The sequence below is a fragment of the Myotis yumanensis genome, unplaced genomic scaffold (genome assembly GCF_028538775.1).
Source record: "Myotis yumanensis isolate MYYU_CA2020_CCGP unplaced genomic scaffold, mMyoYum1.0.hap1 SCAF_1, whole genome shotgun sequence".
Lineage (NCBI taxonomy): Eukaryota > Metazoa > Chordata > Mammalia > Chiroptera > Vespertilionidae > Myotis > Myotis yumanensis.
Window position 1 is genome coordinate 202,621,817 of NW_027223752.1, and position 24,125 is coordinate 202,645,941.

General features: G+C 39.0%; 2 pseudogenes; one reads left to right on the forward strand and one right to left on the reverse strand.

Annotated features, from left to right (window-relative positions):
• Positions 1-405: 405 nt before the first annotated feature.
• Positions 406-1,630, reverse strand: LOC138995116 (high mobility group protein B1 pseudogene; annotated as a pseudogene).
• Positions 1,631-7,496: 5,866 nt separating this feature from the next.
• LOC138995182 (small ribosomal subunit protein uS2-like) lies at positions 7,497-19,861 on the forward strand (annotated as a pseudogene).
• Positions 19,862-24,125: the final 4,264 nt, after the last annotated feature.

A 24,125-nucleotide genomic window follows, 5' to 3' on the forward strand; every position in this document is an offset into this window, starting at 1 on the left:
ATGCCTAAAAGCTTTCTTGAAGTCCTCATATCTAATATTCTTGCCTTCAAGAATTTCTCTCCCAACTCTAGTGTGGCTTGTTGTCACTCTTTTCTGAATATCTAATGAGCTTGCAATCTTTTTTTTTAAATAAAAAAATTGTATTTACTTAGAAGCATTCAGAACAAAACAGCTACAATGTTTTTGTTTGTTTGTTTGCAATTACAGTGTGGTATTCAATTAATAGAACAACAATTATTTTGTATAAGCTCAATCAGACACAACTGAAGATTAAAAAAAAAAAACACCTGCCATCCCCATATATATCTAATTTGTGCTGTGCACCAACAAAAACCTGCTTTAAATTTCCAAGCCAATTTACAGCCCCCATACTGTAGCAGGCAAGGTTAGTGGCTATGGGAAATACTAGCAGGACAGGGCTATCAAAAGACACATTCGGTAGTGCGTTAGCTATATAAGAAAAGACACTGTACAGTTTAAAAGCAAATCTTACACAGCCTTACAGTTCAATATTTTTTCTTTAAAAGGAGTGAGTTGTGTATAGGGGGGAAGGGGTTAAATGCTTTATACATAAAAAAAAAACTGCTCTAGAATCATCGTCTTCATTTTCATCTTCTTCATCTTCCTTATCCTCCTCCTCTTCCTCTTCAACTTCCTCGTCTTTCTCCTCCTCTTTCTTTTTCTTGCTTTTATCAGCCTCACTGATGCTCCCCCGCCGCCGCCCCCCCCGCCCCCCCATATCAGGCTCTCCTTTAACTCAATACCCAGCAACCGCCTTTCCGTATTTCTCCTTCAGCTTCGCCTTCTTCCCATTAGGCACCTGTCACCTGCAGCCGTGACTCCACATCTCCCCCAGCTTCTTTGCACCATCACCAAGGGCCAGGCGGTGATGCTCTCCTTTGTTTTGGGCGATACTCGGAACAGAACAAGAGAAAGGCCAAAGAAGGCTGCCTGACATTTCCTTTTTTTGTTTCCCCTTTAGGAGAGACACAAGTTTTCATTTCTCTTTCAAGCGGGCCTTGTCCGCTTTTGCCATGTCTTCACGTCTCCCTTTCTCTTTGCAGGGGGGTCGTCCACCTCTCAGCACTTCTTAGAAAACCCTGGGGCATTGCCTGAAGCATCTGGGAGCTTCTTCCTGTGCTCCTCCCCGCAAGTTTGCACAAAGCGAGCATATGATGACAGTTTGCCATGGGCTTCTCGGCAACTCCTGGACCCGAGTCTCCTTACTTTCCTCAGCGACCACAGAGTCGTCCAGGGCCCATCTGACTTGCACTTGCCCCGGTGCTGACTCTATGGCGCTCCATGTACCACAATGGCTGTGAGAACGCGAACCAGATGCAGCCGAGCTTGCCATCTTTACCACATGTTTATATGGTCTTGTTGAGAAACGACTGATGTATCTATTCAGCAATATAGACAGGAACCATTTACATGTTTCTTTCATATTTTATCCAGCACCTAGTACAGCACCAGATGTAGATGGGTGATCATCAGGCATCTGTCAGAATCAGTTCTCTCCATATCTGAACAGAGGGAGACCCAGCTTTGCAGAAAACAAAACCTTGTTTCTTTTCACTTGACTTTTCCATCCCTGTTAGAAGCATACCCATTTCCCATAGCTTTCCAACATGAACGCTCATATTAGCCTTTGCTTCTTGAGTTTTTACTTTTGCATTGATTTCAGTCAAATTCAATTTCTTCATTCTTCTTAGAGCCTGAGTCTGAATAACATCATGCAGGAAATGTCACATTAATTTGTTGTGGACTGTCTTCTCAAAATTTTGTTTTGTGCTGTAAAAGTATAAAAAATACTTTCTTGGATTGGCAAAGTCCCCATCTTCCTTAGAATCCTATAGTTCCTCCTTTCCAATATCTGAATCAAACCTGAATTTTGCACAATTTAATTTCCAGCCTTCTCATTGCTTTTCTTTTCCTGTTTTTTTTTTTCATATTTTATTCTTAACCTTATATCTTTGAACCAAACAATATGGCCAGTGAGGGCTTCTGGTTTCTGTGTTCAATCTTCTTTTCTAGATCCAAGAGTATAAACTTATTAATTTTCAATGATAAATTTAATTATTACTTGGTGAGAGCACCTGAGTTTGCATGATCATTGCAGTCTTCTCTCTTAGCAATGGGCATGAGAACTCACTCTATAATTTAAGCCACTTATTAATTTTGCCATAAGGAATTACTGCAACCATAAATACTCTACATCCTTTAGATCACCACGTTTTCCCCTGTTGTAGAATCACATGGGAAGCCAATTCATAACCAGAAAGTTGCTTGGTAAGTGTGGAATTAGAACAAGTCACTTTATATGACTCAGATATTAAGTAGGGTGAGGCTCAGACGGCTTCTGAGCAACGCTGTACACTTGCAAGGTCTTGGAACAGTGTGTTCTGCAATCTGGGTAGGTAGAAGCTATAAAAACTGTCATGTAAAGGCTACAGGCAACTTCTGTTATGGGTAAAGACATGAATACTGCTTTGAAGCTGACTGTTCCTCCCGCCAGTCTGGGTAAACCTCCTGAATGGGTCTTTCGTTGCACAAAAGTAAACCAGAACCGCTTATGAGTTATACCTTGGTCTTAGAGAAAAAAATGTGATGTAATTGTTCATCCAAGTAAAAACGTTTTGGACTGTGCACTCTTTGTCCATGTATGGTTTTGTCTCAGCGTGTGCTTAGCGATCTTCTCTCAACCCCAGTTTCCTCTTCAGGAGAATGGGGACAATAATATCTGGGAAGATTAACGTAACACAGTACAAGGAAACCTCTTTGACTTGTGTCTCACACCTAGAAGGTGACTTAATATTGGTGATGATGATATACTGAAATCTCACTGCTTTTAAAAATAAGTATGTTATTTCTTTTTCTGGATTGAGATGACACTGTGCCAGTAAATGGATTTTTGTTTTCCCCAGAGATGTGGGTCCTGGAGAAGGAAGATGGCAAAATGAAATCCAAGTCCGAGCCTTGCTGCTTGCAGGAGGGTCAGGTGTAACATACAGGGCTGCAAGTGCAACATGGAACTGGCTGTTGAGTCTCCACATGATCATTCTCCACAGGACAGACTAGTAATTTGCACTACTCTGCTCTGATGTGTTTGCCTGTTTCTGAACCTTCCCATCTACAACTATCATTAGAAACAAAGGTTAATATAAGCGTTCACATGTGAAGTGATAGGAAATGGATATGCTTCACTTTATTTTTTTAAAATATATTTTATTGATTTTTTACTGAGAGGAAGGGAGAGGGATAGAGAGTTAGAAACATCGATGAGAGAGAAACATCCATCAGCCTCCTCTTGCACACCCCCTCCTGGGGATGTGCCCGCAACCAAGGTACATCCCTTGATTGGAATCGAACCCGGGACCCTTCAGTCTGCAGGCCAACACTCTATTCACTGGGCCAAACCGGTGAGGGCAGGTATACTTCACTTTAAGTGAAGTGGAAGGGACATTGTCTTTTCTTGCCCTGCCAGAAGGACTGTGGGTGCCTAGCTGTGAAAGTGGATTGGCACCCTCCTGTGCGGTGATGGGGTGTAAGTCAGTCACTATCACATGTGAGTAGGCTGGGGTGGAGCTAAGGCCTAGTAGGATGTGGGCAATATTGTTACCTGTAACATACATTCTCCCCTTTTGCGTTGGAATTGAAGTGTTGGGCAAATGGGTGGCCAGCTAACTACATTCCCCAGCACTTTTGCAGTTAGACATTGCCATATGACTGGGTTAAATCTGGTGGAATGTGAGCAGAAGTGATGTGACCCACTCCCAGGCCTGGCCTATAAGCCCCCTGAGCATTTGCCATGCTCTTTTCTCCTTCTGCCTAACTGGCATGATGGTAACCAGAGAGATCTTGGAACTTGCATGTGATTTAAGTGGCAGAGTCAGCATCAGATTAATGCCCGAATGGCTGCATGGAGAAAAGCCAGAGTTGGCCTGCAACCCCTTTTATGTGAGAAAGACATATTTTTAAACTGAATCTTTGGTGTTTGTTTCAACCAATTTGCCTGTTGTAACCAATCCAGAAAGTAATGTTTGGGCAGTGGTGTCACCGGCTGAAAAGTTGGAGAAATACATGATATCATGGCAAAACATTGACATTTATTAAAACTATCTCCAACTTAGACCTGGAATGCGGACTACACTCTCATATAGTTTTAGGTATAGTGGTTGGAAAAGAGCTGGAATGTTTATACGTTTTGGCTGCTATTCATTGCTTCAAGTAAAGCACTGTATTGCAAGAATTGGCTCGTTGCGCAGAGATGGAAGGGGAGGGAGAGAATTCACAGGCTTCACAGGGTTGGAAAACCAACTGCTTCTGAAACCCAAACAGGAAATGAGACTTAAAAAGGCTTCAAATGCAAAGGCCCAATAAGATGTCTAAGTTCAAGTCAGGTACTTAACCTTCCAGCAAAAATCTGATCTCTTCCCACCCAACTCAAGGTAGCTGCTGTCGGCTATATTTATACACAGGTATGTGTGTGTGCTTGTTCATGTGCACACACACACACACACACACACACACTCCTCAGGGTAGTTTAAAAAGGAGCAGAATAAAGAATTATGTCTAAGAAATTATTTTGGATATAACCACCGGTACTTGGAAGGGACAGGAAATAAATTGTCCAAAAATTTACTTAGTTTTTTAAAAAATATATTTTTATTGATTTCAGCGAGGAAGGGAGAGGGAGAGAGAGATAGAAACACCATGATGAGAGAGAATCATCGATTACCTGCTTCCTGCATGCCTCCTACTGTGTATGGAGCCCACAACCCGGACATGTACCCCTGACTAGAATCGAACCCAGGAACCTCCAGTCTGCAGGCTGACGCACTGTCCACTGAGCTAAACCAGTCAGGGCAAATGCACATAGTTTTTGCAGGAATTGTAACTGCCAAAAAATACTATAAGCCTCACCTGAAAAAGCTTCTGACTCCTTGACCTGTAAGAAGGACATACACTCAGTGTTCATTACAGATGTGCCATGGAGGATGGCGGCGAAGGAGCAACCTCTCAGAGGGCAAACCCAGGGGCCTTGAGTATGTTGGACACTGAAGCCTCACCCAGAAATGAGAATCATGCCCGTCTGGGATGCCCTCCAATACCAGGACAGGGTCTTACAAAATGCCCTCCCAGCAGGAATATATCATTTCAAATATTATCATAGCTGTATTTTTGCTGGTCTTCCCTTAAAAATAAGATTTCTCCCCCCCACCCCATCAATTTGAGGTTTACAGAAAAATTGAGTGGAAAATGTAGATAGTTCCCATATTCCCCCTCACTTCAACTCCCAAACCCACAGTTTCCCTTATTATTAATATCTTCCATTAGCGTAGTACATCTTTTACAATTGATGAGCCAAGATAGATACATTATTAACTAGATTCAATACTTTACCTTAGGGCTTGCTCTTTGTGTTATATATTCTATGGGTTTTGACAAATCTGTAATGACATATATCCATCATTATGATATAATACAGAATAGTTTCACTGCAATAAGAATTCCCCGTACTCCACTTATTCATCTCTCCCTTCTGCCTCAGGCCACCACCCAACCTCCTGCCCTGCCCCAGCCCCTGGTAACCACTGATTTTCTTATAAGTTTGCCTTTTCCGGAATGTCATGTAGTTGTACTTAGTCATACAGAGTGTAGCCTTTTCAGATTGGCTTCTTTCACTTAGCAATCTGCACTTGAAGGTTCTTCATGTCTTTTCATGGCTGTATAGTTCCTTTTTCAAAATCACTGGATAAGGTTCCAGTTGTATAGATGAGTGGCAGTTTGTTATCCATTCACCTTCTGAAGGACATCTTGTCCGCTTTCAGGCTTAGGCAAGTATGAATTATTCATGTGCAGGTTTTAATGTAGACATAAGTTTTCAACTCATTTGCTAGATCATATGGTAGGAAGATGTTTACTTTTGAAAAAACAAAAAACTGTCCTCAAAATGGCCTTACCACTTTGCATTCCTACTAGTAATGAAAGAGTTTCTGTTTCTCTACACATTCTTCTCCTTTTTAACAGGAATTTTTATTATTATGGTTATCCAGCTCCATCAACATGTAATGACTGGGACTCAAGCAGAGTCACCTTCATTCCAGTTTCTGTGCTATGGGGGGGAATGCAGCCCTGGCAGATAAAGTTCACATTCCAGAGATATGGGACTTTCAACTGGATGCAGCAACTGGATAAGAGTCTGAATTGTCTCCTTGGGAAGGGAATGAGTCTACTTCACCTAGATACAGACGTGTGATTGTCAGAGAGGTAGGCTGTGTGAAGATGGCTATCTGTCCCTGAGAACCTACTCCTTCTTTCTTTCCTTTTAACTGAAGGTCTGGACATACAGCTAGCCAGCTACACAGTGTTTCCTAACTTTCCTTATGTTTAGGTTTGGAGACTATGCTCTCGCAATGGTTCCACTGTTCTTCTGTATGAGTACAAGTAATGTGTGCCATTTCTGAGGTTGGCTATAAAAGCTTCCAGACATGCCCCTCATGTCTTTTCTCATTTTTGTTGTTGTAGTTATGGAACGTTGATATTCAAAGGTGACTAGAGGTACATTGAAAACCCTGTTGTTATAAAAGACTAAGTCCTGTCAGTTTGGGTCCCTGAGTAACAGATTGAGGAGATTTGCGTAGCTGATTGAAACTCTTCCCTCTGGACTGTTAAATGAGTGAGTAATGAACTTCTTCTATATTTGAACTAAGCTTGGTCCTATTTGTAACAATAACTTGGTTCTAGTTTTACCTATTTTAATTAATACATATGCATAATATGAAGTAAATTATTTAATCTTAGGCACTCATCATGTTGCCTGTTTGTTTGTTTTTAATAATAATGGTGCTGGAGAAGGGGTCATGATCTCATTCTAAATTAGTTCTTTCCTCATGTCAATGATGGTCTGAGAGGCAATGTAAGATATAAGTAAATAAATTGACATCCGGTAGTTTCTTTACTACCTGTACCTACCTATATTTAAAGTCAAATTTTGTTAACTTGGTAAAATCCATTTAGCTTTTAAAACTTCATTTTACTTACTAAATAAGGAGGATCATAGCACCTATTTCATAGGTTTGCTGTGGAAATTAATTGAAAGAAATCATGTGAATCATTAGCATATTATTTGGCACTTAGGTGCTCAGGCAACATTAGCTATTAGCTAGCTCTAAACTCCGTGAAGTTGGATTTTATACCCACATTTAGTGGAAAGACTGGAGCTTAAATAAAATAAACAAATAAATGTTCCTGCTATGCTCATAGCCCCTGGGTGAAATACCTTTTGACTCTAGTCAGAGTGAGAAAATGAGGAAGTATAAAAGACAAGGGCTTTGTTTGATTTCCTGGGGGAATAGCCAATTTCCCCAAATAAAGTAAAATAATAGCACCTCCCACTGGGCAGAGAGTTTGTAAAGAGAATTGCTGAACCTCTCCATACAGGAAAATCCAGCAGTTAGAGCAGATGCCAGGAACAGCACGAAGCGGGTAACACAATGAATTGCGAATGTGTACAAAGAGTTCAGCAACTGGCAACCGGAGTGAAAACTGCAGTGAGCATGTGCTGCATGGAAGTTATTGGCAGATTACGTTCAGAAATCCAGCAGCAGCGGAATCAGTGAAGACAATAAATACTTTAAATTGGCATCCAACACTTGTACCTAACACATACACGTAATGAGAACAGTACGAGAGAGTGTTAAGGAGAGTGAGAATGGGGGTGATGGGGTGACTGGGATTTGTAGGGAGGCCACAGAGCCCAAATGTCAGGATTAACTAGACTATGCATCACTGTCAAGGGTCTCTGCAAACCTCCTACATGGCACCAAGATAGAAAATGGAACAGAGAAAGTAAGAACAATAAACCAAAACTTACTTTCAAAAAGAGGACAGTGAAAAAAGAATTGGCAGGAAGAGATTTTTCCAACTTCCTAAGTAAGGAGAAATTGATGGTCATCTCCCAAATTTTAAAATATTATACTTTTTGCATTGTACATTCATTGACAGTAAGCTTGAGATATTCTTAATTAATTTTCTCTTTGTTAGAATTCCCAGTTTATAATTCTCACAGGGAGTTATTCTGTATTCAAAACAATGCAGAATTTGAAGCATAACGAATGTCTGGCTATCATAATGCCTCGTCAGTGACTGACTATATTGAGTTGAATCCATCACTTCCTACCCTAAAAAGAAAAAGGGGAAACAAGCTTAAACGAAGTGGAGTTTAAATTCTTCTCTGGTACTTTGCCAATCAAGTGATGGAGGGAAATGAATCAAATTTAAGTGCAGAAAAAAAAATCTGTAGGCAAATGACTTAAAGAAGCAAGGATGGAATATTCTTCTTAAAATATTATCTTTCTCTAAGGAATGTACCCTTTTAGAGATCAGAGATAGTCTTTCTTCTTCTGTTTGTTTTATAGCAGGTCAGTCTAATGAATGCTATTCCTGTTTTAGCCAGTCTATCTTTCCTACTGTTTCTGACATAAAGCTTCTAGTCTGGGCTGGCTGGCCTATCACTCTGTGTCACATTGACCACATGCCTCGCTTCTGAGCCCACCTTCTGTACTCATTCCACTTTCAGTCTTTTTGTAATGGTTTCCATTTTTTTCTTCTTCCTCCAAAACCTTGCTGCTCTTTTAGAGCCCAGCTTAAATTCTCTGATCTCCTTGTGTAGCATATAATTCTTCAAATCACAAAATTTAACACATTATTTTATGGCTCTCTAATCATTTCATGTATGTAAATCATATTTTGCCAATAAGATGATCAAGGGCACAGGTCTTCTTCAGGAACTTGGTAGATATTCAATAAATATTTATTGATTGGTTGTTTAGTATGTTTCCTAATGCACCTATGTTTCTCTTCAGAAGTATTTACACAGTGGAAGACTCTTACTAAAAAATAAATGACGCAAAAGGAAGTTGAGCAGAGAACTGGATAAAAACAAACTTACATTAATGGTAGCAAATGACATGATTAACACCTTTTCTGGCAGCCTTGCAGCTTGAATTTGATAAAGGAAAGTAATTTCTCTAAAGAATCAAAAGCTAAATTGAATGATTGAATTTAACTCCATAGTGTAAGGCTGTGTTAGTAGATTTTTAAAGAGATGACATTTGAGTGTAATTTAAGTGCAATACATCAGTCTGCCATTGAGCTAATAAACTTCAAGTAAAAAAAAAATCACTGAAGAATTTGGTACAATTACTCCTTCAAGAATCCTTGGGGAGGTAAGATGCATAGATAATTGAATGAAAATCTATCTTGACTGACCCCAATGACAACAATGTTCAACTCACATTACAAATCACCTGTAGTTGTTAATAGACTATTTTTAAATTGCTTTAAAGGTATCAATGGTGACTACAAGGGAGCAGAGTGCTTCCTATTTATCTATTCCTCCTTAATAAAATGAATTTCTAGTGCATTTTTTTTCTTTAACACTGGCAGTTTACAATAAACTCCAGTTGCTCTAGTTTAAATTTCATCAGGTGGGGGTGGGGGGAAAACACATTTGGTTGTCTTTTGTTTGCCTAATCTCTCTGTCTTTATGAATGCCTTGAGATTATGGGATCAAATTAGTTCAACCATAAAACGTGGGAATAAATGGGTAATTGGTGACTGTAAACTAATAAAAAGGAAAATAAAACAGAGAAACACCTTTTCCTATGAGTTCTAGTAGGCTTGCATCCAAGTTCACAGCTCAATTAGAATATGATTTTCTGTTTTTCTGAAGGGAATCATAAATGTTTAGAGATTGTTACACAAATAATATATTATGAAACTCATAAAATGAGTACATTTTTTTAGAAAGGGTGAAAATGTAGTAACTGAACAATATTAAAACATGTAGTAATATTAATAAAAACAAAGAACCCATAGCTAGGATATTTCAATTAGTGCTTGACCAAATGTGGTCTTGGAATTGATCATCAGAACTACTGGATACTTGAAATACAGATTTTTAGATCACACCCCATGTCTACTGAATTAGAATTTCTAAAGATGAATCACAACAATCTATGTTGTAAAACAGAATTCCTGATAACTACTATAAATGTACAAATTAGAAAACTATTAAAATTCACTTGATTTCTTAATTCTTGACTTTCAAAAATATGTCTAGAAAGATAAAAGTCACTGTTGACAGTGTTAAATCCTGATTGCAATATTGAAGGAGGAGGGAAAACTCTCACTTTTTAACTAGAGATCTTTGCATTGCTTTCTCCCAAAGATCTGGCATCCTTTAGTAACAAAGAAAATACATACAACCCAATAAATAAATAACTAAACTTTTTTAAAAAAGAAAATACATGTAATTTGATGGTTCTGATATTATGAGTTGTGTTTTGTCTGTGAGCCCCCTTCCCTTTTCCATATTTTGCTTAAGAGAACCATATTGGGAAAATTATGGGGTGGTAGTGAGAAATCTAGGTGTGGTGTTTCAAGTCCAGGACTGCCTTAGTTGGCCCAGGCTGCCATAAAACAATACCACAGACTGGGTGAAATAAATACCAGGAATTTGTTTTCTCATGATTTTCTAGGATAGACATCCTGGATCAAGTTCTGGCAGGGTCAGTGTCTGAGGAGAACTCCCTTTCTGGCTTGAAGACAACCCCTTTGTTCTCAAATGTTCTTTCTTCTGTATGTGTATGCAGAGAGAGAGAGAGAGCTCACTCCTGTCTCTTTTTAAAGGACACTGATCCTGTTGGATCAGGGCCCCATCCTTATGATCTCACTTCACCTCAAATACATTTTTACTTCAAATATAGCTATTATGGGGGTTAGGGCTTCAACATATTAATTATGAGGTGCTCAACATTGGATGAACTAATGTATTTGAGTGAGACATGGAGGGGAGGAATGGAGTAAGAGTCTTTGTTAAAATCTTGAAGGGTCAAAATGTAGAAGACAAATGACAAAGTTTAAGGGGTGGAAATGAAATAATAGAAGTAAAATAGAGCAGAGATAAAGAATTGCGAGGGGTAGGACTGAAATGAGAAGTATCCAGAAAGATGATGACAACTGATGACAAATACTCCCCTTCAGAGGACAAGTGAGTCCAGCTAACTTAAAGTTCTATTGCTAAGGCCTCAAGAGTCAGAGATGGTCCCAAATTTGTTAACCTTTTTCACAAAATAAAGATAATATTTAATCCATTTGCATTTTAAAGAGAACTTCGCTGCTTAGTTTAGTATGAATGCTGTGAATTAAAAGTTTTTGATTATTAACATTTTTGAATAAAAAACAGTATGTTAACAAGAGAAACAGATACAATATAACTTATAAACATCAATAGTAAAAGTCTGGAATGATATGGATATATCCAGGGATATGAACCAAATGGCTAAACTTAGTTCACCTAGGAAAAAAATCTATAGTGGAAAAGAAAAAATATAGAGAAGATGGACACCTTGAATTTCTTACTTTCCTCTTTTTCTATTACTTTCTCTCTTCCTCTGGATGTAGGTTTATATGATAAGAAGGATCTTCTGACCTAGAACAAGGAAAAGTTTTGTTATAATGTGGGCTAGTGGCAATTTCTGCCTTTCCTATTCCTACTCAGCTATGTTTTCTTCTGCTCTTTATGAAGATGTAACTTCCGAGCTCATGTTAATGAATACCAGGAACTCATGTGTTATTTTGATCTCACCAATGTGGTAAGGTCTAGAAATATTTTCATATTATTCATTCAGGATTTTATATGTCTACAATGAATTTCTTGGACCTACCTGCCTACTCAGTCAACATCTTCCATAGTGGTGTCATCAGTTGGCTCAATTCTGCCTTCATGTACTGGTAAATACTACATTTCTCTAGGAGTTAAGTTTTGTACCTAAAAAAAAACTGCTTACCTAAAAAGAACTCTAACACATTGATTAGCTTTTGGTACTGCCATAGTACAAGAAGCTATATTTTGTTCCTGGTATAGCCATTATCCATTTGCTATCTTTTGAATGGCTAGATAGCCTGCTACCAGAATCCTGTTATAGACATGATTTCAGGTCTTGCTTGCTTCTTTAAACCATTTCTGTGTTCCTATTTGTCTGGTTGGAGTCCATCAGTTTTTGTGGTTATTGATACAAACCATGGCCTCTTTGGACACTATTCTTTGTACACTGGGCCCTTTGTCAGAGCCTTGTCCTAAGGAAATGTCAGGGTTTTTCTTTTTTCCTTTTTTCTTTTTAGTTCTCTCTCTTTCTCTTTTATAGGTTTGTTTCCTACTCTTGTTCCATGGCCATGCTTCTTGTTCATCATTCTTACCTTGAGGACAAGCTCATTCAACATGCACTTAAAAGAATTTTTGAGTTACGTTTCCAAGAGATGCAATGCATGATAAAAGGCATCTAGTTTCATAGGAAGGATATATGTTCTTGAATTGTAGACAGACTGGTAAAGGGATTCCCTGTAAGGTTTCCGCAGGGCTTAGTAACCTCACATTGTTATCGATGGAAGTAGAGTTCTTGGGGTGACTTCAGAAAAAGAATTTCCTGAGGCCACCATCTCACCATGGAAGAAGTAATCTTGTCTTCAGCAGGGCCAGAATAAAGGCCACTGACCATAGTTTCTGCTCCATATTAAAGTACAGTCTAGTCTAGCATCTGGCTAGCTTACGTAGCTTGTGTTCTCAGCTGCAGTCCATTGCCTGTGGGGTCTGCATGGCCATGGACCCTGCAGTTGCTTAAGGCCACTTGGCTATGGACAGAGAACAGGTGAGCACACAAGCAAGTATGGGTCATGGAGCAAGAGGGAGCAAGAGCAAACATGAGAGTGAAAGCTCCTTTGTCTGGGTTTTAACCAGGAGCTTAACCAATGAACTTTTCAAGATTTCTCCTGCTTATGATGGGGTTCACCCCTTAGCCAATCCATTGTTCCCCCAGGCTAGGCTAGCAGACAAGCACCTTCCCTACATCACCCCAACTTCTATTGTGCATGTGTCTATCTCCCCTTCTCTCCCCCTCTCTTCACAATCCAGTACCGAATGGGGGAAGGGAGGGGTGTTAATCCTCTGGGAGGATTAATGCTATATGAAGCTGTAGCTTCCTCATGAAGCTTCCTAGGTGACCATGCTTACAATGTCTGACTTCCCTTCACTCCTTTCCTTTTATTATTAACTATAGGCTCAGTGCACAAAATTCGTGCACTCAGAGGGGTCCCTCAGCTCCGTCTGTGCCGTTTTGCAGTCTAGGAGCCCTCGGGAGATGTCCGACTGCCGCAGAGGCGGGAGAGGCTGCACTCGCCAGCTGTGAGCCTGGCTTCTGGCTGAGCGGTGCTCCCTCTGTGGGATCACACTGACCACCAGGAGGCAGCTTCTATGTTGAGCGCCTGCCCCCTGGTGGTCAGTGCGTGTCATAGTGACCGGTCGTTCTGCCGTTAGGTCGATTTGCATATTAGCCTTTTATTATATAGGATAACTAGCCAATTATGTGGATAACAACATCATTTATGGAATGAGGTTTTTAACGTTAAAAATTCTGAAGGGGGGAATATTTTCTTAAGGAGCCTAACCACCAGAAAATATCTTTCCCTCTAGACCAGTGCTTCAGGAGAATGGCGCTGGTGATTATTTCTATTTTTGAGAGCATGGTGCAAATGTGCATTTACCCGCTTCCTGTGCAGTTAGAGAGAGAGAGAGAGAGAGAGAGAGAGACATTGATTAGTTGCCTCCTACATGCAACCTGACTAGTGATTAAACCCAAAACCTAGGTATGTGCCTTGACTGGGAATCAAACCTGCATACTAACTTTAGGTGTAAGGGATGATGCTTGTGCCAACTGAGCCACACTGACCAGGGCTATATAAGAATGGGATGTTTTATGCTCCAGTGCATTCTCTACTCTGCATTTCACAATACATACCTGGAATATAAAAATGCAAGCTGTAAATATAATTTATATGAGTCTTCCATAATATTCCATTAGCATTGTTGTAATGCCATTCTTCTTGGATACAAACATATCAATCCTAAATAATTCCAAATAAGCTACATAGTTTTACATATTCACATTGAAACAATGCCACTGGTAGCATCTCTTATGTGTGAAACCAATTATACTGTCCTGTGCTTGATATGCACTTTTGCATGCAGCTTCCTGCTGCAATGTAAGAATTTGTGTGAACTCCATTCCTCTTTTTTCTTCCTTTGTAAAAAACCTGTCTTATTTATTGATCTTGGGTACCTTGAGCTACTGTGTGAACCATGTTCCCCTGGCCTTTCTCACAAGGAATCATTTTAAAATAAACTTCTCTAAACATTACTTTCTTTCCCTTACCTTCTTTCTTATAACTGATGGCTAGCTTGCTGGTCTGTCTCCTTTTCCTTAGGCTTGTTTTATAGAGAATTTCAGCAGAAAACATTGAGAAATATTGTTATTTATCTGCTTTTTGTGTCAGTGCTTTTTAGATTGCAAAATAGATTAATTTTTTAAAGAATGAAAAATAAGTGAGCTTCAGAGAGCTTTAAGTGACTTCCCTCAGGCCAAATGACTAACAAAAGATGAACTCAGATTTAAAAAAACACACCAACTCTCTGATTTAAAGTCCAATTCTCTTTTAACGATATTGTGCATTAATAGATGGGTATCTTCTCTTTTACTCTTTTATTGGTAGGAAAGTAAAAACATGAATTTATAAGCACTCATTGACTTTTTAGGTAGTTATTTTATGTAGCTGCTGGACTCATTGAAGGATGGCAACAAAACCTCAAACTGTAATCCATAACTGTCTTCAATTCCATCATGATTTTTCTTTGCTGAGGTCTTGATCTAATTAAATTGTCATCACCCTGTTAAAGTATTGTTAGAGGGCATTTTATGAAGTTTAGTTGAAGAGGAGGAGAAAATTAGGGATTAATTATCTGACATAACAGCAACACAGATTTTTTTGTTGACACATAATTTGAAAGTTAAACGATTTCTAGAAAAGAGCAAGAGACATTTTAGTGTGATTTAAAGGGGATCACACTGGGGAGAAAATCGTTACACATAAGTGTAGAGTGTAAAAATTCAAGTAATATTTAAAATTTTCCATTTTTATAGTCAAATTTTTATAGAGTGAAGAACTATTGGAAAAATGTAAAACTTATGACCTATTTATATATTTGATTATGACACAACTACAGATATAAGGGTTCAGCTAGAACTAGAATTTCAGAGGAGTTAGTTTTGCTGAATATGTATTTATTTATTTTTATTAACTACTAGAGGCCCGATGTACGAAATTCATGCAAGAGTAGGCTTTCCTTCCCCCCGGCTGCTGGCACCAGCTTCTTCTGGTACCTGGGACCCAGGCTTCCCTCACAGCCTCAGCTTTGTCCGGAAAGTCGTCCGGAAGGACATCTGGAAGGATGTCCAGTGTAATTAGCATATTACGCTTTTATTATTATAGATGTGCAAAGTTAAATCTAACTAGAGATATATAGTACTTATTAAACTAAAATTTCTATGGAACTAAGTTGTGGACTGGACTTAGTTCTGAGTAGATTTTAGCCTTTTAACTGCTTAGGTGTGGTAGCCTACATAAGTGGCATAGTTAATCAAATAAACATGATATTACCACTGATGGTGATTATTATTGAAATTGCTTTCATTTCAGATTTCAAACTTTGAAAAATAATCTAATCTTCCTATTCTTTGGACTTGGTATCTATCAGATTTTTCATTAGATTATTCCCTAATCACTTTAATCTGGATCACAGCAATAACTTCCTAACTGCTTCCAGTCTCCCTTCTTCAAAACTATCTTTCACACTGTTGTCAGATTAAGCGTGCTAACATATCACTTTCTTCATGTCACTCAATTAAAATGATCAATAATATATAATGAGTTTAGGTATCTATAAAAAACCAGGTGGCAGTATTGAAAAGTTGGTTGTGAAATTCAGGAGAGAGAGCTGCCAAAGAGATAATTAGGGTGTATAGATAGTTAGAAGAGAAGAGAAAATCAATATTAAAGAGGAGGGTGTAAGAATAGGAACTAGCAAATTAAACTGAGAAAAAATAGCTGTACAACCATGGCTTGCAGAATTGTCCACAAGACTTGAATGAGAAATATATTTTATATTTTGGCCAGGAATATACAAACACACAGTAACCCATCTATACAAACATATATGCATATACTCCCCCCACATACCTGAAATAAATGTCACCAAACAATTCTTATTAGAATTAGTATGATACATCTGATTTCAAGTCAATTCTATTTTATTTTATTTAAAAAATAAATTTGTGTTGATGATCTACTAATTGAGTTCACTAGTAAGTCTTGACCTGTATTTTGAGAAATACTTCTACAAAGGAAAATAGCTGCAAGTGTAGTGTCATTAAGACCTGGGATGAATGAGTTTCAATGAGTGATTAAGGGAGTCAAAGAGGTGGCAGAGTCAAGGGGGGGAAAGGGGGACCTATGTAATACTTTCAACAATAAATATTTAATTACCCCCCCCTCCCCCCGAAAACAACAACAAAGAAGCAGAGATATAAAGATAATGGTCAAAAGACCTCAGATTCATTTAGTCATAAAGAGCTAATTAAGGGGTGCCTATTGCAGTGCTGATTCCAGTGATCAAAAGTGGGATGAAACCAGACCTGGTGGGTGTGGCTTGGTTTGTTGGAGCACCCTTCCCTGCACCGGAAGGTTGTGAGTTCAATTACTGGTCAGGGCACATGCCTGGGTTGCGAGTTTGATCCCCAGTTGAGACACATACAGGGAGCAACCGATGCATGTATCTCTCTCACATAGATGTTTCTCTCTTTCTCCTTCTCTAAAATAAAAATAAAAAAAATTAAAAAAAGTGGGATGAAATCAGACTGGTAAGAACTAGGAATGATCAAGAGAAGAGGTTGTATCCCTATAAGAAACTTAAAAAAGTCATGTGAGTATTGTTTAACTATACAAATAAGGAAGTGAGTCCATAGAGGATAAGAAAGTTACCCACTTGCACAAGTACTAACAGAACCAGAATTCTTAAATAAAGATCACTCTCTGAAATTCAAGATTTTCTATCATATCACAAGAGGGGCTGCTGCTGAAGCCCATGGCAGGACTGATACTTTGCCTCCTATCTTGTTCTTCATTACGCTTTCTCTGTTCATCTAGCTACATCCTACTTTTGAGCATCTATTGAAGACTATTTGTTGTAGTCATTAGACAGTTTTGAAATACTGCCTTTTATTATAATTATCTTACTTCTCTTATTTGCCCTACTAGGATTTAAGTTGCATTTCAGCAGAAATAATGTCCTATTCTTCTGATTTTGTTGGTGGTGGTCAGGGACTAGATATGGTGTGTTATTCTATCACTCAAAGCACTTATCCTAGTACCGTAGACTTAGAGAATATTCAATAAACATTTGTTGAATAAGCAAAAACACTAGATGCTACCTAGTCTTTGAAAGGACTTTCACTTTAGGAATCAACATGGATCGGCTATTTTATAATTAGGGTGATTGGCCACATGCCATATGACTGCTAAACTATATGAAACTCTTCGCTGTTCTTTCTATTTTTTCAAGGACTTTATGAACATTTAGTCTCTTGGGAACTGTTTTTCAAATAAGCATATTTTATCTTTTCTGTTTTTTTTTTTTTCTGAATGTACCTCTAACTCAACTTTGTTTAAGTAGAGTAGTGACTTTTCTTTTTAATGTGCTAAATAATACCTTTTTGCCCTGGTTTTCTACCGTCACCATTGTTTTCTACCAGATTGGAGAAAATCTGTTCTAAGAACTAAGCAACTCAGCAAATGTCTCATAAATATCCTTACAATAAAAACATTTTTTCATTATGTGTGTTTGGGAAATCTAGTGATAATTGGACATAGTAAAACTGCATCTTTTTTTTATTTTTTCCTTTTTTGGGTGTGTGTGTGTGTTTAGTTTAGTATGGCTTCTTAAATAAAGATCTGTTCATCCTTTACATTCTTACCCCTATTCCTAAGAAATTGCCTCTTTTTAAAAGTATGGAACGAAAGAGCAAACCTTTATTGAGTAGCAGTATCTGTGGAGTGAGAGCATTATTTGGCTCTAAAACAATTCTTTCTGGGAATTCTGTATCCTGTTGGAGATATTTCCCATCTTTGAGTAAAAAGAGGAGCTTTCTGTGATAACCAGAGGGGGGTGGGACACTGTTCTGGGTTCCCCTTGGCACTTAAAGGGAACCTTTCACAATGCCCAGAGACCTTGCTGTGCTGCAAATGAAGGAGCAGGAGGTCCTGAAATTCCTTGCAGCAGGAACCCATTTAGGTGGCACCAACTTGACTCCCAAGTGGAACAGTACATCTGCAAAGGGAAAAGTGGTGGCATCCGCATCATAAATATGGAGAGGCTGCGAGAAGCCTCTGCTGGCAGCTCGTGCCGTGTTGCCATTGAAAACCCTGCTGGTACAATTCACCATAGCTAAGATTTGGAAACAGCCTTCGTGCCCATCAGCAGATGAGTGGATTAAAAAACTATGGTACCTCTACACAATGGATTACTACGCTGCTGTAAAAAGGAAGGGACTCCTACCATTTGCAACAGCATGGATGGACCTGGAGAGCATTATGCTAAGTGAAATAAGCCAGAGAAAGATAAATATCACATGATCTCACTCATTTGTGGAATATAATGAACAACATAAACTGATGAACATGAACAGATCCAGGGACAGAGAAGCATCGATCAGACTGTCAAACCTCAGAGGGAAGGTAGGGGAAGGTGGGGGTAAAGGGGAGAGATCAACTAGAGGACTTGTATGCATGCATATAAGCCTAACCAATGGACACAGACACCAGAGGGGTGAGGGCATGAGGGGGTGCAGGGAGGGAAGGGAGGGATAAGGTCACATATGTAATACCTTAATCAATAAAGAAAAAAAATAGACTAGAATAGCGGTTGGCAAACTGCGGCTCGCGAGCCACATGCAGCTCTTTGGCCCCTTGAGTGTGGCTCTTCCACAAAATACAACTTCTGCGCATGGGCCACGAAGTTTCAATTGCAAGGTGCATGCGCGCCCACACGTGGTATTTTGTGGAAGAGCCACACTCAAGGGGCCAAAGAGCCGCATGTGGCTCGCGAGCGCAGTTTGCCCACTACTGGACTAGAATAATAAAAATAAAACCTGCTGGTGTCAGGAGTGGCATATTGTCCAGCACTACTGGCGAGCTGTGCTGTTTGCTGCTGCCACGGGGGCCAGCCCTCCTGCTGGAGGCTTCACTCCTGGAACTTTCACTAACCAGATCCAGGCAGGGCCACCCCCCCTCCCCCCGCGCCGGTGCCGAGAGGCCTGGTGGTTCCTGATTCCAGTGCTGAGACCCAGCCTCTCACGGAGGCGGCTAATGCCGACCTGTCTGCCATTGCCCTGTGTGACACGGACTCTCCTCCGGCCTACGTGGAGCTTGCCTTCACTTTCAACTACAAGGGCGCTCACTCAGCGGCTCTGATGTGGCCAAAGCAGGGCCAGGAAGTTCTGCGCATGTGCGGCCCCATCTCCTGTGAGCACCTGCGAGAGGTCCCACCTGATCTCTATTTCTGCAGAGATCCTGAAGAGATTGTAAACGCAGGGAAGAGCGCTTCCGAGAAGCTGAGATTGCTCCAGTTCCCAAATGTGCCGCTGCTCGCCCTGGGGTCCCAGCCTGGTCTGTAGCGGAGGTGCCACCTCCGTGCCTGCCCAGCGGTTCCCACCCGGGGACGGGGGGCACTCAGCCTGCTCCTGAGCTCGGCTCTGCAGCCCCCACTGCTCAGCCCACTGAACAGGTAGGAGCGACCACGGAGTGGTCAGACGCTGTCCTTCCACAAACTCTTAAATACAAAATAGAAACCAGGTTAATAAAAAACAAACAGTTTCAAAGAAAAAAACAGAAAAGGGAAAGGCCGCCCTAGCCGGGTTGCTCAGTGGTTAGAGCGTTGGCCTGCAGCCTGAAGGGTCTTGGCTTTGATTCCTGTCAAGGGGCAGGTACCTGGGTTGCAGGCTCCATCCCTGGCCCAGTGTTGGTGCTGGTGTGGGAGGCAACTAGTGGATATGTGTCTCTCTGCCTCTCCCCCTCCCTTCCACTCTCTCAAAAAATCAGTGGGGGGAAAAAAAGTATTCTCGGGTGAGGATTAACAAAAACAAAATTAAAAAAAGAAAGAGAAAAGGGATAGGCCATTTATTAAGTGCTTCCTTTGTGCCATTTACAATGCTAGATATTTCAGATTAAATATATCTTTTAAAATTAATGTTTTTAATAACTAATATATTGATCTATTATAGGAAATTCTAAAACTATAAACTACTGTAGTGAAAATGTCATTTTATATCCTAATCTCTCAGATACACTTTTGTTTTCTTAGACTCAAAACTTCTTTATGTTCTTGTGGAATTTCCAGAAATTCTTTGTGTAAGTGCTAAATATGGCACTGGGTCTTTTTCACTACAAAGTTTTTACTGTCCCTATAAAATGATGCCTCTCCAAAATATTATTTTACATATCATATTTGTTTTAGATATCGTAGCATCAAAAACTGAGGAGAAAAAATATGATTATATTTCACTCAAAATTTTGTCTGCTGGGGGTTGCAAGTACTTAACCTGTGCAGATTAAAGAAACAGTAAGTAGTGCATGAAGTTTGGTATATGCTGCATGGACTGAGTTTGGAAAACTAGTCCTCGGCCATTAGTCGTGGAAACTTGTTTGAGTTCTTGAAATTTCAGTTTGCTTTTCTGTAACTCCATTGTACAATGTTATAACCTACAGCATAGAAGGATTCTTTCTGGGTCAAGCATCCCAGGACATGAATCTTGGCTTCATCACTTTTTGCCACTGGGAAAATGACTTAATCTTTCTATGCCTTACATTCTTTATTTATATTATGAGGATATTATTATTGACCTTATGGATTTATTAATAAAAAGAAAATACTGTGCTGGCTTGTGGTATCAAACACTATTTGATAATTTTTATTTGTTGTGTTGATTACATGATTAGATGATTCCTGAAAAGTACTTGGCACATAGTTAATAATCAATAAAATTGCCTCTTTTTTCTATATATCAGTAATGAGTTGCATTATAGATCAAGTGGGGCATAATTTTATATTGGGGATTAATATAGATAACATTTAAAAAATATATTTTATTGATTTTTCACAAAGAGGAAGGGAGAGAGATAGAGAGTTAGAAACATCAATGAGAAAGGAGCATTGATCAGCTGCCTCCTGCACACCTCCTACTGGGGATGTGCCCGCAACCAAAGTACATGCCCTTGGCCGGAATAGAACCTGGGACCTTTCAGTCCGCAGGCCGACGCTCTATCCACTGAGCCAAACCGGTTAGGGCTAGATAACATTTTTTATATGTGAAGTTAAAACAACAGAAAATCAATGTAAGAAAAAGCTTAGAGTTAAACATTTTATTTTTCTTCATTGTTTCATGAGAAAGGTGATCATGACATCATTAGAATGTAATGGTTCCCTAGTTTAAGCTGTGGCCATAAAATATTTGTCTTATTTTATATAAGGTGGGGAAAGTAGGAAGAGAGAATATTTCCTTAGATTATGGAAGAGGATGTATTAAATGGTCAAAGTTTATGTAGAAGAGTAACAAATAATTATCTTAGTTGCAGTTCTTAGGAGAAGAAATGTTTTGTTAGAGAAAACTCTTATTTTTTTATTTTTTCTATTCTATAACCTTTTTTAAAATAATTACTTTTCTTGAAAAATGTTTTTCCAATTACAATTTATATTCAATATTTTTTATAAGTTTCAGGTGCACATCATAGTAGACAACCATATACTTTACAAAGTGTTTCCCCTGATATTTCCAGTACTCAACTGGTACCATACATTGTTATTACAATATTATTGACTATATTCCCTATGCTGTACTTTACATCTCTGTGACAATTTTATAACTACCAATTTGTACTTGTTAATTCCTCCACCTCTTTCACCCAATTCCTCAACCTGCCTTCCCTCTGGCTATCATAGTCCATTCTCATCTATGAGTCTGTTTTAATATTATTGGTTCATTTATTCTCTTATTTAGATTCTACATATAAGTGAAATCATGTGGTATTTGTCTTTCTCTGACTGACTCATTGCACTTAGCATTATATTCTCTAAGTCCATCCATGCTGTTGCAAATGGTAAGATTATTTTTCTGGCCAAATAATATTCCATTGTATATATGTGCCACAGCTTTTTTATTCACTCATCTATTGATGGGCATTTGGGTTGCTTTCATATCTTGGCTATTGTAAATAATGCTGAAATGAACATAGGTGTACATATATCATTTTGAATTAGTGTTTTGGGTTTCTTTGGATATATACCCAGAATTGGAATTGCTAGGTCATAAGGCAGTTCCATTTTTAATTTTTTTTAGAAACCTCCATACTGATTTCCACCGTGGCTGCACCAACCTGCATTCCCACCAACAGTGCAGCAGAGTTCCCTTTTCTCTACATCCTCGCCAAACTTGTTTGTTGATTGACTGATGATAGCCATCCTGACAGGTGTGAAGTGATGTCTTACTGTGGTTTTAATTTGCATTTTGCCGATGATTAGTGATGTTGAACAGCTTTTCATAAGTTTATTGGCCACCTGTATGTCCTCTGGAGAAGTGTCTATTCAGGTCCTCTGCTCATTTTTTAATTGGACTGCTTGTTCTTTGGTGTTGAGTTGTGTAAGTTCTTTATAAATTTTGCATGTTAACTCCTTATCAGATGTATCATTAGCAAATATGTCCTCCCATTCAGTGGGTTGTCTTTTCATTTTGTTGATGGTTTCTTTTGCTGTGCAAAAAGTTTTTTAGAGAAAACTCTTTATAAGCTCCTGGGTGGAGAAAAGAGAGCCCAAACTTGAGACTTGTAAAACTCAGTAGGAAAAAGGGCCACACACTACTCTAGAATAGGATTTGATAGAAGAGAGATATGACTAGATTCTGAAATTTCAGTTGAAGAAAAGATAAAGGAATGTTTTTGAAAAAAACATTTGATTTCATTTGGTTTGTGTTTCTGTAGCATAAGATTTGTGTCTTCAGTAAAATTTTATACAAAATATTTTAGTGGCAATATAGAACAACAAATAAATTTCACTTGGGTCTGTGATGTATAAAATGGGAATGTATGAGAGAACTTATGAAATGGTTCCTATGCCGAATTGTTTTAATAGATACAGATGGAGATGACCATGAGAAGCGCCCTTGGGAAAGATCCGCTCCTATAGTCAGTGGACTGGGGATCTGCACTTATAATCTTGATTTTAAGAGTCAGGGAGATCCCAGGTGATAGCTGGTGTATAGTTAGTGAGAAAAATATTTCTAAATGAATATTGTAGTTGCTTTCTATCACTTCCATAACAAATTACCACATATTTAGTGGCTTAAAAGCAATACAGATTTATTGTTCTGTAGGTAGATCAGAAGTCTGACATGGGTCTCCTTGGGAAACAAAGGGGTCAGCAGGCTGGGTTCCTTTCTGAGGCTCTAAGGAACAGTTTGTTTCCTCGCCTTTTCCAGCATCTATAGGACAACTACATGCCTTGGCTAGTGGTCCCTTCCAACATTTTCAAAACCAGCGCTAATGGATAGAGTCCTTTTTCTGTCTCAATGTTCTGACCCTATTTCCATAGCCTTGTTTTTCCTGACTAAAGCTGGAACTAGGTCTCCGCTTTTAAGAACTCACGCGATTATAATGAGTTTATGATTATAATCCTGGATGATGGCTCTTCTCAAAGTCCTTAACCTTAGCCACCTCTGAAAAGTCTCTTTTCCCAGGTAAGGCAACATATTCACAGTTTTTGGAATTAAGACTGGGACATATGGGGGTTAGGGACAATGTTCTGCCTACCACATATACAAAAGCTAAAACAGTAGAGAATGAGCACATTATGTACTCAATATTACTAATTAAGGAGAACCTTGGCCTTTATTTTAAAAATATGTTAAAACCTTAAAGTATGAAAATAATTAACTATTATTCTGTCAGTGATAATGCCTTGTCAGCAAACCTATTAAAGCATAGTTTCCCAACTATCAGGAAACGCTGCATTTTCCACTCCGGGGACTATGTTGTATGTGATGTACCTTCCCTGTGTAGAAAAAGCAGAAACTTTTTGGTGTTTGTATACAGAGCTGGTGCTGTGGTGTCTTCAGTTCAATGAGTTA